We start from the raw sequence: 15886 nt of genomic DNA, 5'->3' as shown, positions 1-15886 counted from the left end.
TGAACGGGGGAGGGGCAGAGAGAGGGAGACACAGAATTGGAAACAGGCTCCAGGCTCCGACCCATCAGCCCAGAGCCTGACGCGGGGCTCGAACTCACGGACCGCGAGATCGTGACCTGGCTGAAGTCGGACGCTTAACCGACTGCGCCACCCAGGCGCCCCGATAATCATTTTTACAAATTGGAAACATGAAACATTGCACATTTTTATGTTTATGTATATAAAATGTTCATTTACAGATATTCATAGAAAAGTATAATAGCCAGAAAGATACAATTTGGTAGCCAACCCCTAAGGTAGTCCCCAATGAATACTTCCTCCTAGTCTTCGTGCCCTTGTATAATCTCCCCACCTTGGGTGTGACTGGGGCTTAGTGATTTGCTTGTAATGAACAGAAGTTATGGTGTCACTTTCAAGAGTGGGTATAAAAAAATTGACTTTTCTCTTGTTGGCTCTGGCTCTTCTAGCTCTGATGAAACAAATTACGTGTCGTGAGCTGCTCTATGGAGAGGTCCATGTGCCAAGGAACTGAGGGCAGCCTTTAGTTAAGAGCCATAAAGGAATTGAAGCCCTCAGTCTGACAATCCTCCAGGAGCTGAATCCTGCCCACAACCTCTGAGTGAACTTGGAAGTGTTCTACCCCAGTTGAACCTAGAGATGACTGCAGCCCCGGGGCAACATCTCAACTGCAACATTGTGAGAGATCCTGACCAGAGAGTCCAGCTAAAGCACATGGATTCCTGGGGCGCCTGGGTGGCGCAGTCGGTTAAGTGTCCGACTTCAGCCAGGTCACGATCTCGCGGTCCGTGAGTTTGAGCCCTGCGTCAGGCTCTGGGCTGATGGCTCAGAGCCTGGAGCCTGTTTCCGATTCTGCGTCTCCCTCTCTCTCTGCCCCTCCCCCGTTCATGCTCTTTTTCTCTCTGTCCCAAAAATAAATAAACGTTGAAAAAAAAAATTTAAAAAAGCACATGGATTCCTGATCCACAGAAACTGTAAGAAAATAAATGTTTTAAGTAATTTGTTATGCAGCAATAGATACTAATACATCACATTATGTGGGTTATAGTCTGGATTGGGGAGGGAGTGGGAGGGAATGGGATTAGAGGAAAGATGAAGGGGAATTTAAAAAATACTTTTATAGAAATGACTTTCAAAAAATGTGACAGAATGCTAATAACTTAAAATCTGGGTTGTGGGAACATGGGTGTTTGGTACATTATCATATGTGCTTTTTTTGTAGTTAATTTTTCAAAAAAAAAAAAAAAAGAAAGAAAGAAAGAATAAATTCCTAATCTCAGACTATGAGAAAAACCTAGGGCTGAGATCTTATCTTCTAGACCTGTAGACATGAGAAATAAACCTTTTGTTTTCAGTTCCACATAGTTGTTGGAGGCTTTCTTGGTATACCATTTAAGTTATTATTTCATTAATTCTCTATAGAGCTAGTTGCAGGGGATAATGGAAGAGTGTGCTCATTTAAATTCTAAATTCAAAATCACCACATTTTAGGAATTATGACTTCTATAGACAGGAAAAATTAAAAAATGGAAGGGGAGGGGCACCTGGGTGGCCCAGTTGGTTAAGTGTCAGAGACTTTAGCTCAGGTCAGGATCTCACGGTTTGTGAGTTCAAGCCCCACCTCAGGATCTCTGCTGTCAGTGTGGAGTCTGCCTTGGATCCTCTGTCCTCTTCTCTCTCTGTCCCTCCCCTGCTCACTCTCTCTCTCAAAAATAAAATAAAAACATTAAAAAAATTTTTTTTAATTGGGGTGCCTGTGTGGCACAGTAGGTTAAGCATCTGTCTTTGGCTCAGAGCATGATCTCACAGTTCATGGGTTCAAGTCCCGCATCAAGCTCTGTGCTGACAGCTCAGAGCCTGGAACCTGCTTTGGATTCTGTGTCTTCTTCCCTCTCTGCCCCTCCCCTGCTCGTGCTCTCTGTCTCTCAAAAATAAATACAAAAGGTTAGAAAAAAAATTTTTTTAATGGAAGGGGAATTGATTTGTTTTTGAAAATCATGTCACTCTAAGTTGAAAATATAAATTACCCAAGAACATGCCAAAGAGGAGTAATGAAACAAGTGTAACAATTATCCCATAATTCAGACAAAAATCTTGAAAGTAGCACTGGGCTACTTACATTTTTGGTCCTTTCTTCTTTTGACTTTAAGATAAATCAACTCTAAAAATGTTTATTTCATGAGGATGTATTTGAAAACTGGCATATGATAAAGTAGCAACTTAAATTATTGGATATATCATTTTTATTACATTTGCTACCTACTCACTACTCCTCATGCATTCTGGTGATCTACTATAATCATATATATTTAAATCATCTGGGTCTATCAAAAAATGTTATTTCTGATAACTTAATAATTATGCAGCTTCAAATGTTAGGTTTTAATTTTGAGGCTCGTTTTCACATTTTATTCCTTTTCTTTAGATTAGCTAGCCATTTTATGAGGGCCATCTTGACTTTCTCTTATTGAAAACCCAGTATATCAGTGTTTCTTTCATTTCATAGTGTATGGTACAATTAAGATTTAATTAGAAGCACACTAGGAAGGGAATTGAAAGCTACTCTGAACCTGTAAATGAAATGTTACACTTTTAAATTGCTCACATGTTGCAACCTATCCTTTCTAAAAAGCTTCAGCGTGGAAACTTAGAGATGGAACTGTTTGAAATAACATGATTGCTTGTTACACTGAACCTCTTCCTTGTCATGTGTTCACCAAAAACCTCATTTTATATAAAGAAGAAAGATTCACAGATGCTTCAAGGAAGAAAAGGGGATTTTCACTACATTTGCTTTCCAAAGAATATCTTGTACAAGTATTTCAGGGTGAGAAAACCTTACACTCATTAATGCATGTCCTACCTACTCTTCCCTTTTCATAGCCTTACAAAGAAGCACATTTGAGAAGTGATTAGTCCATCATAAAATATGAATCAATTTTGAATAAATATGTAGCCTTATATTTATTTATTTATTTATTATTGAAGTATATTTGATATACAATGTTACATTTAGTTTCAGGTGTACAACATAATGATTCAAAAAGTCTATACCTTATGCACTAGAAGTACAGCTACTACTATCCGTTACCATACAGTGCTATTACAATACCACTGACTATATTCCCTGTGCTGTACCTTTTATTCCTGTGATTTATTCATTCCATACTGGAAGCCTGTATCTACCACTCCCCTCCCCCCATTTTGCCCATTCCCCCTACTCTCTCCGTTCTCTCAGTCATCAGTTGTTCTCTGTATTTATGGGTCTGTTTCTGTGTAGCTTTATACTTAAACCAATGCTTTAAAAAAGTAGTAAGTCTTATTAGAATTTGTGTCTACATTATTGCTTCTAATCTCATTAACTTTTTTCAAACTTAGATATATCATTTCCAAGACTGAAGGAGAGGGTACATTTAACATTCATTTATTTTTGAGAGACAGAGGGACAGAGTGCAAGCCAGGGAGGGGCAGAGAGAGAGGGAGACACAGAATCTGAAGCAGGCTCCAGGCTTTGAGCTGTCAGCACGGAGCCTGATGCAGGACTTGAACCCACAAACTGTGAGATCATGACCTGAGCCAACATCAGATGCTTAACTGACTGAGCCACCCAGGTGCCCCAGTAGAGGGTACATTTAAAGATGAAGTTGCAATTATGGACTTTTTTATTTGAATTGGGATTACAGTTGACCTGAACAATGTAGAAGTTGGGGCAGTGACCCTTGTGCAGTGGAAAATCTATGTATAACTTTTGACTCCCCCAAAACTTAACTACTAATAGCCTCCTGTTGACTAGAGGCCTTACTGATAACATAAACGATTAGCATATATTTTGTATGTTATGTGTATTATATTCTGTATTATTACCATAAAGCTAGAGAAAATGTTATTAAGACAAACATAAGAGGAAATATATTTATAGTATTGTACTGTATTTATCGAAAAAATTTCATGTATAATTAAACCTCCACAGTTTAAACCCATGTTGTTCAAGGGTCAACTGTAATCATTTTCTGAAAGGCAAAATGGAAAACAACTTAGTGCAGAGGTTTGAGCCTTGATGAGGTGAGAGAAGTGTTCAAGGCTGCTCAAAATGACCTACTGAGATATCTTGGCTATAGGAAGAGGAGTGGCTTTGCTCCAAAGTGGATTTCAGGTAAATGTGTGTACCACTGCTAAGGGCATGAAAGATCTCTGACAGTGTGGACTACAGGTAGAGAATAAATATTTTAGAAACCTTTCCCATCCATCTTAATTATTTTTTAAAAAAATTTTAATGTTTATTTATTTTTCAGAGACAGAGCACGAGCATGGAAGGGGCAGAGACAGGGAGACAGAATCTGAAGCAGACTCTAGGCTCTGAGCTGTCACCACTGAGCCCAACACGGGGCTCAAACTCACAAACTGTGAGATCATGACCTGAGATGAAGTCGGACGCTTAACTGACTGAGCTACCCAGGCGCCCCCTATCCATCTTGTTCTTCCCATCTGGGTTGAGAAGGCCTAATCATGGAATGAAGCAGAAGAATAAACAAGTGCTTGTGATCACTATGGAGATGAGGACTTTCAGGAAATCCTAAACATCCAAGGTCTTGACATTCACAGGATGATCAAAATTCATGCTCTAAAGGCAGAACATTTCTGGTAACAACTTATCACCCACAAGTCTTCATCATTAAGGCATTATACTATCCTAATCAATACATCTTCTAATAATGGGCTAGATGATATTTTAATATATTTTAAGAGGAAAGTAGGAGGATTTTCCAGAGGTCATTATTTTAGGCCTTATTATTTTAGAGAGATGCCTAGTTATCTCATGTTTATAGATGTCCAGGAAAGTTGACTTTGGTAATCTTGAACTTTAAATTTCTTTTTCTATAGCCTTTAGAATATAAACAGAATAATAGTGGCCACATATAAATTTATTAAAGTCACATTTCTCCCAGGATGTAATTCATTTACCCAGAATCTATTTAATGAACTATTGTATGTATTATGTATGCATTTGTGTGTTTATGTATATGTGTGTGTATGTATGTGTGCATATATCTAGATAGATAGATATATAGATAGACAGACAGACAGATAGATATATACAGAGCTTAGGATCAGCATGGAATAATAGGCTTACTTCCTGCCTTGGAATAATTACAGTATAAACAGAAAATTTTGATGTTTTTTAAGTAGCTTTGCGTCAGGTAAATTTATGATTTCTTTTGGGCTTTATGAAATATTGGAAATAGCTTATGGATCTTTCTTTTTTTTTAATTAAAGTAAGCCCCTTTTAATGTTAGATGGCACAGGGAACAAATTTACTGACACCACTAGCTGATCAGTACAGTGAAATATGAAAATGCCTTTATCTCATTTTGTGCCTATTTATTTTCTGGTTATTTATTTGTAATTTACATCCAAGTTAGTTAGCATGTAGTGCAATAATAATTTCAGGAGTAGATTCCAGTGATTCATCCCCTATGTATAACACCCAGTGCTCATCCCAACAAGTGTCTTCCTTAATGCCCCTTACCCATTTAGCCCATCTCCCCAACTATAGCCCCTCCAGCAACCCTCAGTTTATTCTCTGTATTTAAGAATCTCTTATGTTTTATGGCCCTCCTGTTTTTACATTATTTTTGCTTCCCTTCCCTTATGTTCATTTGTTTTGTATCTTAAATTCTACATATGAGTGAAGTCATATGATATTTGTCTTTCTCTGACTTATTTTGCTTAGTGTATAATAATACCCTCTAGTTCCATCCATGTTGTTGCAAATGGCAAGATTTTATTCTTTTTGATTGCCAAGTAATACTCCATTCTATATATATACCAAATCTTCATTATCCATTCATCTGTCAATGGACATTTGGGTTCTTTCCATACTTTGGCTATTGTGGATAGTGCTGCTATAAACATTGGGGTGCATGCGCCCCTTCAAAACAGCATACCTGTATCCCTTAGATAAATACCTAGTAGTGCAATTGCTGGGTTGTAGGGTAGTTCTTTTTTTAACATTATGAGGAACCTCCATACTGTTTTCCAGAGTGGCAGCACTTTGCATTCCCACCAGCAATGCAGAGGAGATCCTCTTTCTCTGCATCCTTGCCAACATCTGTTGTTGCCTGAGTTAATTTTAGCCATTCTGACTGGAGGGAGGTGGTATTTCATTGCGGTTTTAATTTGTATTTCCCTGATGATGAGTGATGTTAAGCATTTTCTCATGTGTCTGTTAGCCAACTGGATGTCTTCTTTGGAGAAGTGTCTATTCATGTCTTTTGCCCATTTCTTCACTGGATTATTTTTTTGGGTGTTGAGTTTGATAAGTTTTTTACAGATTTTGGACACTAACCCTTTATCTGATATGTGATTTGCAAATATCTTCTCCCATTCCATTGGTTGCCTTTTAGTTTTGCTTAATTCTTTCTTTATGTACTCTTAGATGTCTAGGGATCGCAGGCTGTAACCCACTGGTTTATAGGATGGAAATAACTGAGTCACTACTTGTCCATTCTAGTCATTTCTACAAAGCTGATCTGGATACTTAACATATATCTGAATTTGAAGATGGCTCAAAATCCAGTAATAAATTTGCCACACTCAATTAAATCTCTTCGTGTAAGAATGGCCCAAATAATGAGCTGTATTTCAAGAAACCATACTTATGGTTTGAATTAAAGAAAGTCACCAAAAACCCAGTTGCCTCAAAAGTTTTCCTTTTACCCAATCTACTTTTTATACCATCCATTTCCTCTTCCTCAACATGGACTCCAGCAAGCTGTGTTGTTTTTTTTTTTTTGTTTATTTATTTATTTTTTGAGAGAGAGAGAGAGAGAGAGAGAAAGCACAAGTGGGGGAGGGGCAGACAGGTAGAGAGAGAATCCCAAGCAGGCTCCACACTATCAGTGCAGAGCCCATGGCAGGGCTTGATCCCATGAACTATAAGATCATGACCTGAGCTGAAATCAAGAATTGGATGCTCAACCAACTGAGCCACCCAGGTGCCCCTAAGATACTGTTTAATATCAATTTTCCATTAGGAGGAAAGTGAAGCGTCTTGCAAATGACCCCTATTAAGTTTGACATCGGCTCTCCTTTCTCTGCAAACTTCTCCCTTTCCCCTTATCTACATAGTCACAGGATAGTCTCCAAGCAGCCATGGTTATAAATTATGTCCCCTAACGTTGTTAGATACAGTTTGGACTGGACAGAGATTCAGTCTTGGAAAATTTGGAACGGGGAGTAAGAGATCTGGTCTGTGTTTAGGTTGAAATCTTTAAATGCAGGAGATATAAAAAACATTTTTTGCAGCCATATTTTCTACCACGAAGATTAGGTAGTTAGATACATAGAGTGGAACAAAGAGAGAATGTCTCATCCCTGAGACATGGCCTTGGTTTCATTCTTATATTTTCCACTTGTTGCTTAAGTTAACTTGAGTTGGTTTCTGTTTCTTGAAACCAAAAGTGAGCCAAGAGATAGACTGTCTTGATAGAAGCCTACCTGTTAGTTCTACAGTCACATTATTGCCTCTATCACTTCAGCTAGTAGTTATTTTCAAATGCACATAGAATCCAGTCTCTGAAGATCTAGGAATACAATCGAGGTGCTCCAGAGGAGTCAAAATGAGATCTGACAAGTCCAAGATTTATATGTATATATATTTATATATAATATATTATATTTATATATAATATTTATATGCATATATATATTTCTTTGCTATAAAATCAAGTAATTACTTTTTAACTCATTTCATCATCATATAATCTTTTTTTTTAATTTATTTATTTATTTTGAGAGAGAGAGCATGCACAAGTGGGGGAGGGGTAGGGAGGAGAGACAGAATCCCAGGCAGGCTCCTTACCATCTGTGCAGAACCCTGTGTGGGGCTCAAACTCATGAACTGTGAGATCATGACCTGAGCCAAGATCCAGAGTCGGACGCTTAACTGACTGAGCCACCCAGGTGCCCCAATCTCTTTTCCTTTTTTTAAGTAATCTCTACACCCAACATGGGGTTCAAACTCACAACCCCCAGATTGAAAGTTGCATGTTCTACCAACTGAGCCAGCCAGGTGCCTCTCAAGTCATTATTTTATTTTATTTTATTTTATTTTTAAAAGTTTGTTTATTTATTTTGAGACACAGAGAGAGAACAAGTAGGGAAGGGGCAGAGAGAGAGGGAATCTCAAGCAGGCTATGCACTGTCATTAGCGTGGAGCCCAATGTAGGGCTTGAACTCATAAACTGTGAGGTCATGTTCTGAGCAGAAATCAAGAGTCAGATGCTTAACCAGCTGAGCCACCCAGGTGCCCCTCAAGTAATTAGTTTAAATAACCGTCATGGTCTTTAAAATGTTAAGAGACTAATAAAGGGGACTGGATAGGCAACCACCACCCCCATGGTGCTCTTTTCGTGGGTAATTTCTTTCTCTAATTTTGGGGAGAAAAAAATGATCCTGTCTATAGTTTCATTACTCAAATTCAGAAACCATAGCTCTCCTTTCTTCATAAAAGGCTGAGGTGGACACAGCTGGTTAAACCTGGATAATTAAAGTATCAATCAGAACAGGAGAGATTAAATGACTTTACTTGAATGGAACAATTAGGCAGGACTAAAATTGGAAGAAAAATAAAATCCGTTACAAAAGAAACATAGCAAACAATTTGACACTGCCTTCTTTGTAAGTAAGTCACGTTCACTGTGTACATGACAACAGAGGCAGAAGGAAGCAAATGTTACAAACAAGGTAAGTCTATGAACGTCCATGTCTCAGGAAGTTCATGTTGTCCAGTTTACCTATGGCAACATTTGGAGCAAGTACTACTTGTTATCATCCTTCTATGCTTCTTGAAGAATACTTAAAACTTGATTTAAGGAAGGCATACTGTATAGAAATAGCATCTTGTTCATTTCTTTAGCAATCTATATATCCCAACAAATTAAATGGATAACAAATAATAATAAAACATACTTTGAAACTACCAAAAGATGCATAAAATCCATATATGGTTATTAATAAACATTGAACAATTAATAAGATTTTTTAAGTAGGGCAATCACCTTTCAATATATAATTAAAATATGTCTGTTAGTCAGGGTTCTCCAGAGAAATAGAACCAATAGGATATATATAGAGAGAGAACTAGATATAGATAGAGTGGGGAGGAGAGATGGATTGTAAAGCATTGCCTAACATGATTATGGAGCCTGAAAAGACCCAAGATCTACTGTTGGCATGCTACAGACCTAGAAGAGCTGATGTGTGGTTATATTGTGAGTCGGAAGGCCTAAGAACCAGAACAGCCAATGGTTTCAGTTCCAGTCCACAAGCTTGCAGACTTAAGACCCAAGAAGAGCTGATGTTTCAGTTCAAGTCTTAAGGCCGGAAAAAAAAAAAAAAAATCAATGTCCCAGCTCAAAGCAATCAGGCAGGAGGAGTCCCCTCTGACCTAGCCTTTTTGTTCTACTTAAGTCTTCAATTGACTCAGTAAAGCTTACCCAAATTAGGGAGGGCAATCTGCTTTATTCAGTGTACTCATTCAAATGTTAGCTTATCCAGAAACATCCTCACAGACAAACCCAAAATAATGTTTGACTAAATGTTGGGCACTCCATGGCCCAGTCAAGTTGATATATACAATTAACCATCAGAAAGAAGTCCACCCCTTGTCAACTTGGAACCCATACGCATCTCCTTAAACCAAATTTAATCTCTAAATAATAACAATAACAAGGTCATAATTCTACCTAACATGACATAATATCTTGCATAAACCAAAAACATTCTAACCCTTTCCCTTGAAAGGGAGGTAATATTGTTGGATGATGTTCACTCTTCTTGATATCCCATAATTCAAATTCTATAATGTAAAATTAACAATACTTAAATATTATGACATAAAGTCAATATATCTTACATTATATGATAAGGAAATACAAGAGGGAAGAAAACAAAGGTATTTATGAAATACACGCACACACATGCATAACAAAGTAAGGATAAATACTCATGACAATTATAGTCCTCACTTCTATAACTAGTCACATGGTCATTGCTTGTATTTATAACTACCTTCTTCCACTACCCATTCTGTTTTCCCTTTGTCTTCAGCCAGCATCTCAGGTGGTCATGCATGATTCTTTACCGTTAGGGTGACCCAAATCTTCATTCCTGAAGGATGTGAGCCATTAGTTGTTCTGTCTGGGTTGGGTTGTTGTAGTTTTCCATTGGCCTTAATCACAGGGCATGGTAATACGAAGGGATCCCCTGTATTTCAGACATACTCTTCTTTCCTTCTATGGTGGATGAGTAGTCCAATTTCCCCTTGGTAGTCAGGATCAATCACCCCAGCCAGCACAGTAACTCCTTTCTTTGCCTGTTGATTCAGACACATGGAGAACCCAAAATGGCCAGTCGGCAGTCTTAATTTCCAGTTCAGTGGAATCATTGTTGTATTGTCTGGTAGAAACATTCCTCCCCTTGGAACAAAGACCTCTAGACCAGTGGAACATAAGGTCATGGGGACAGGAAGCAAAATTGTGCTAGTGAATTATTAGGCTTAATAGTGAGATTTACCATTCCCATTGTTACCCCTTGCTTCCTGGACTCATGAATTCTGGCTATAGGAGAAAAACAGCACCATATGTTATATATCTAATTAACCATGAGTCTTCCTGTTATTAGGAAATGGATTCAATGATCAGAATTTGGCCACTCACAATATACAAATACTGGAGTACACATATTCATGAATATTTCGTTTTTTAAAGTTTTTATTTATTTAGAGAGAAAGGGAAAGAGGGAGAGAGGGCGAGTGGGGAGGGACAGAGAGAGAGGGAGAGAGAGAATCCCAAGTAGGCTGTGCGCTGTCAGCACAGAGCCCAACATAGGGCTTGATCTCATGAGCTGTGAAATCATGACCTGAGCCAAAAACAAGGGTTGGACGCTTAACCGACTAAGCTACCCAGGCACCCCTCTATTCATTTCTTTATTGAGGAGATATTTATTTAAAAATATATTGATACAAAGTTAAAGTTCTAATAAAATTCATCTAAGAGAAATATGCATTTATTACCTGACAGATAATCTGTCAGGTAAATGTGATTAAACTTCATTGTTTTAAAAATACCCCAATGTCGGGGCGCCTGGGTGGCTCAGTCGGTTAAGCGGCCGACTTCGGCTCAGGTCATGATCTCACGGTCCGTGAGTTCGAGCCCCGCGTCGGGCTCTGTGCTGACAGCTCAGAGCCTGGAGCCTGTTTCAGATTCTGTGTCTCCCTCTCTCTGACCCTCACCCGTTCATGCTCTGTCTCTCTCTGTCTCAAAAATAAATAAAACGTTAAAAAAATTAAAAAAAAAATAAATAAAAATACCCCAATGCAGAGGCTATAAAGTACTCTATTTTGGGGTTGGAGATTTGGAAATGAGATTGGTCACCAGAGTGAATACATGAGACTCTTTGCAAAGTATAATGAATGAATATGATTTACATGTTCCATTTGTTCAGGTCATTCCAGTCAGGCATGAAAAGTTTATGGGCATTAGGAGTTAACTTATTGTGGGTTTTTTTGTTTTTTGTTTTTTGTTTTTGCATATTAGAGAATTTGGAAAATAGAAGTATAAGTTTCTACTGATGTATCAATGGAAAAACCATTTAAAGCAGATGTACATTTGAATTACAACGTAAATTCAATGTAACAAGTGTACTGAGTACTTTACTAAGGCCAGTACTTGAGTATACAAATATAAACAGGACACAGTTCATATTCTCCATGAGGTTATCAGCTAATGGGTGAAGGTGGGGGGCATAAGACACACTCTAATTACTAAAGAGTGAAGTAAAACAGAGGAAACTGCCATTTAAGATAGCAAGTTGAATACATGATTAGATCTGCTCCTTCCTGAAATCCCACCAAAATGACAGTAAAAAGATTTTTGACACACAAAGACATAGAGAGCAGGAGGAGAGAAAACAAAATAAGACTACTGGAAGCTGGAAAGCAACTGGACTAATGACAACTGATTTAGCAGAACCGGAATAGTTGAATCCTAAGCCTACAGTGGAAAAAAAGCAAGTGGATTACATTATAGAATTCTCAAGAAACATGGGAAATACAGGACCTAAGGTATCTTTGAAAATGTAGGTAAACTGAAGCTAAAAGTCTGAAAGTCTGTTTACAATAACCTCCCTACAACTCTGTCCCACCCAGCAGAATACTTAAGTAAGTTGCTGACCTAATATCCGATTACTCTTGAATGTTTTTCTATATACATATTCTACAAATAAAAATATTTTCTTACATGGACACAATATAATTATCAAAATCAGGAACATTATACATTACTACCATCTAATTATCGGACTCTACTCAAATTTCACTAGTTTTCCAATAATGTCCTTTATGTCAGGTGCAGTCCCTCAATCTTTCCCTCTTATAGCCATACACTTCTGAAGATTACAAGCTAGCTATTTTATAGAGTGAACCTTAATTTGATTTGTCTGATGCTTTCTCATATTAGCATCATGTTATGTATCTTCGGCAGGAATATAACAGAAGTGGTGTTGTGATCTTCTAACTACATTCCATCAGGTGGCATACAATTTCTATTTATCCAATTGGATGATATTCATGTTGACCATTTGATTAACGTGGGATCTGACAGACTTCTCCACTATAAATTTATCATTTTTTTTCCATTTGTAATTAATAAGTATTTTGGGGGGAGGAACTTTTAAAATATGTAAATATCTTATTCCTCATTAAATATTCAATTTATTCATTTAAATACATTAATATAGGCAGGGCACCTGGATGGCTCAGTCGATTGAGCATCCAACTCTCAGTTTTGGCTCAGGTCATGATCTCATAGTTCATGGGTTCAACCCCCGAGTTGGGCTCTGCACTCACAGTGCAGAGCCTGTTTGGGATTCTCTCTCTCCCTCTCTCTCTCTCTCTCAAAAATAAATAAAACCTAAAAAAATGTATCAATATAGGCTTGCGGTTTCCTGTTTTATTCAATGGATTATTACATGTTGACCAATATTATTTTGATGCTCAAAATGTCCCAGGTTTGGCCAGGGGGAGCCTATTCAAGCTGTATGTTGTTTTCATGTCCCCATCAATTCTTTTTTTTTTTTTTAATTTTTTTAACGTTTATTTATTATTGAGAGACAGAGAGACAGAGCAGGGGAGGGGCAGAGAGAGGAGGAGACACAGAATCTGAAGCAGGCTGCAGGCTCTGAGCTGTCAGCACAGAGCCCGACTCGGGGCTTGAACTCACAAACAGTGACATCACGACCTGAGCCAAAGTCGGACGCTCAACTTACTGAGCCACCCAGGCGCCCCCCCCCCCATCAATTCTTTGAGCACTTTCTTACTTTCTGGCACAACAAGATGATCCAGGCTAAACTTGTGTTTTTCCGATGCCCCAGTGGTGGAATCAGTTATTTCTCCAAGGATTCTTAGTTTCCTTTAGGGGAGAGTAATATTTAGAAGCTACCACCTGGGCCCAATATGTGCTCATTATTATTAAAGGGGTGCCTCTGCTACCAGGTCTTCTCAGTGGACAAAGCCAGGGAAAATACACACACACACACACACACACACACACACACCCATATACAACTATATTTATTTCTATATCTGTATGTATGTCCAGTCACTGACATTGCTAATTCTAATCCAACACTACAGAGTTCATTCTACTGGTCTCTCTTTTCATATTTGTAACTCCCTTCTCTGAGAGTGAGAAACTGGACCTTCATTATCCTTAATATATTTACCTATTTGATCAATCCTTCTGAACATAAGCAGACTCCCACTCACTGCTGCCCCCTCCCCTGCATGGAAACTCTTCTTACCCTACTCATTTTTAAAAAAAATTTTTTTTAAGTTTATTTATTTTTGAAACAGAGCTCCAGGCTCTGAGCTGTTAGCACAGAGCCCGATGCGGGGCTCGAACTCATGGACCGCAAGATCGTGACCTGAGCTGAAGTAGGATGCTTAACCGACTGAGCCACCCAGGCGCCCCTCTTCTTACTCTACTCATGATCCAATACCTGTATCAGGCTGATGCTTTCTCCTTATCCTCTAATGCCCTCTTCCTCTTCTTCTTTTTTTTTTTTGAGATTAAAAAAAAAAATTTCTCCACCCATCATGGGACTCAAACTGACAACCCCAAGATCAAGAGTCCCACACTCTACCCACTGAGCCAGCCAGGCACCCCTGTCCTCCTCTTCTTACCTGTTCTCTGACACCCTTTGTTCCAGGAAGGGAAGGGGAAAACGTGATTTCTTTCACATTCTCTTTTAGCCTTTTTTTTTTTTTTAACTATTACAAACAATACTGCAGTTAGTCATGGTGTCTATACAAGGTCAGTATATGTTTAAAATAAATTCCTAGAAGTGGACTTGTTGGGTCAGAGAGTATGTATCTTTGTCATGCTGTTGATTGTGCTACATTACTTTTCAGAGTTTAAACAATTTACTCATGATGATGCCTGAAAGAACTCTTAGATACATAGAAACAGAAATACACAGAAAGACCTAAACGTGACAGGATAACATTTGAGAAAATTAAGACATTTTTTCTCTTCTTATTTCTCTGGAAATACATTTATCGTTACATAAGTCAAATTTCCTACTAATTCAGTTTCTCGCTAAAGAAAATGGAGCAAAATTTAGCCATCACGAGCAAATTTAGAAATACAAAACAATAACCGAACAGACTGGCTAAAAACTTTAAGAATGCTCAGAAACATAAATTAGCACCATAAGCTGAATGGGAGTTAGTACAGTAGCCCTGCAATTTGCAAGGCAGAAATGAAAGCAGGACGATACAAAACACCAGGAAATATTTTTTCTACCACACGTGTTCGTCAGATACTTGTCAGAAAACCGTTTTCCAAGTCATTAGCTTACATCCTGCAGCCCAGCAGTGGTATCGGCGCGCTCCTTGGAGTGGCCTCTCCCATGGCCTCGGGCATGTCAGAAATCGGGAGCTTGCAGTTACGCGGTTTGCCCAGGACTTCCCAGGTTTTTGCCCTGGCTGCAGGTTTGTGCTGCACCTCGCGAACGCCTCCAAGTACCAAGCAAACCCGGACGTTAGCCACCCTAGGACCAGGCTTACACTGGGAGAGAACTTGGACCTGCGCTCTCCAACACGGCACCGCTAGCCGCATGGGACTATTTACATTTAAATTAAGTTCAATGAAAAATTAATTTCCTCGGTCGCCGTAGCTAAGTCACAATCGCTCAGCAGCCACAAGTGGCTAGTGGCTACCGTATTAGAAAATGCAGATATAGAATTTTTCCATTATCGCAGAAAGGCTATTGGACAACGCTGATGTTGACACTTTGAAGTTAAAAGGGAAAAAAAGCTCGGAAGCCACTGGGCTCCCCTACCCAAAATAATTAACAGACGTTATTACTCCTTCCAAATAGGATGAGGGAGGAAATTATGCTAAGAAACCACCAAGCAAAAACCTGCAAAGGCACCTGCCGGAAGGCTTTCTCTGGGAACTCACGTAATTCTCACGGCGGAGGCCGTCCGTCTTTCTGCTGTGTGAAGTAACTCCTCAGACTTCTAGAACGCAGGGAATCCCAAAGCGGTGGGCGACAGAGGGCCAAGACCCCCGAGATTCAGTTGTTCAAAGCGTTGGACGCCTGTATTCACAGGGTGGGGAGCCTCCGCTCTGCGGTCCACAGCCTGACGCCACCCTTGGTCTCGCATCCTCTCCTTCAGGTGCTTGTAGCCGACCAGGAGCGCGAACCTGCCTTTGTGCGCGCGCTTCTGCACGAGCGCGCGCGCGGCTCTCGGCAGCCAATGGGGCGGGGCGCCGCGCGCCGGGGCGGGGCCATGACGCGCGCG

General features: G+C 39.2%; 1 long non-coding RNA gene across 1 annotated transcript; it reads right to left on the bottom strand.

Moving 5' to 3' along the window:
* Positions 1 to 9520: 9520 nt before the first annotated feature.
* Positions 9521 to 15789, bottom strand: LOC115514252. Its single transcript, XR_003968914.1, has 2 exons — positions 15543 to 15789; positions 9521 to 10393 (listed from the first exon to the last, which is right to left on the bottom strand). It is a non-coding gene; the product is annotated as an uncharacterized LOC115514252 (long non-coding RNA).
* Positions 15790 to 15886: the final 97 nt, after the last annotated feature.

The sequence above is a fragment of the Lynx canadensis genome, chromosome B2 (genome assembly GCF_007474595.2).
Source record: "Lynx canadensis isolate LIC74 chromosome B2, mLynCan4.pri.v2, whole genome shotgun sequence".
Classification (NCBI taxonomy): domain Eukaryota; kingdom Metazoa; phylum Chordata; class Mammalia; order Carnivora; family Felidae; genus Lynx; species Lynx canadensis.
The sequence above is the reverse complement of the archived record's forward strand: the minus strand, read 5'-3'. Positions and strand labels throughout refer to the sequence as shown.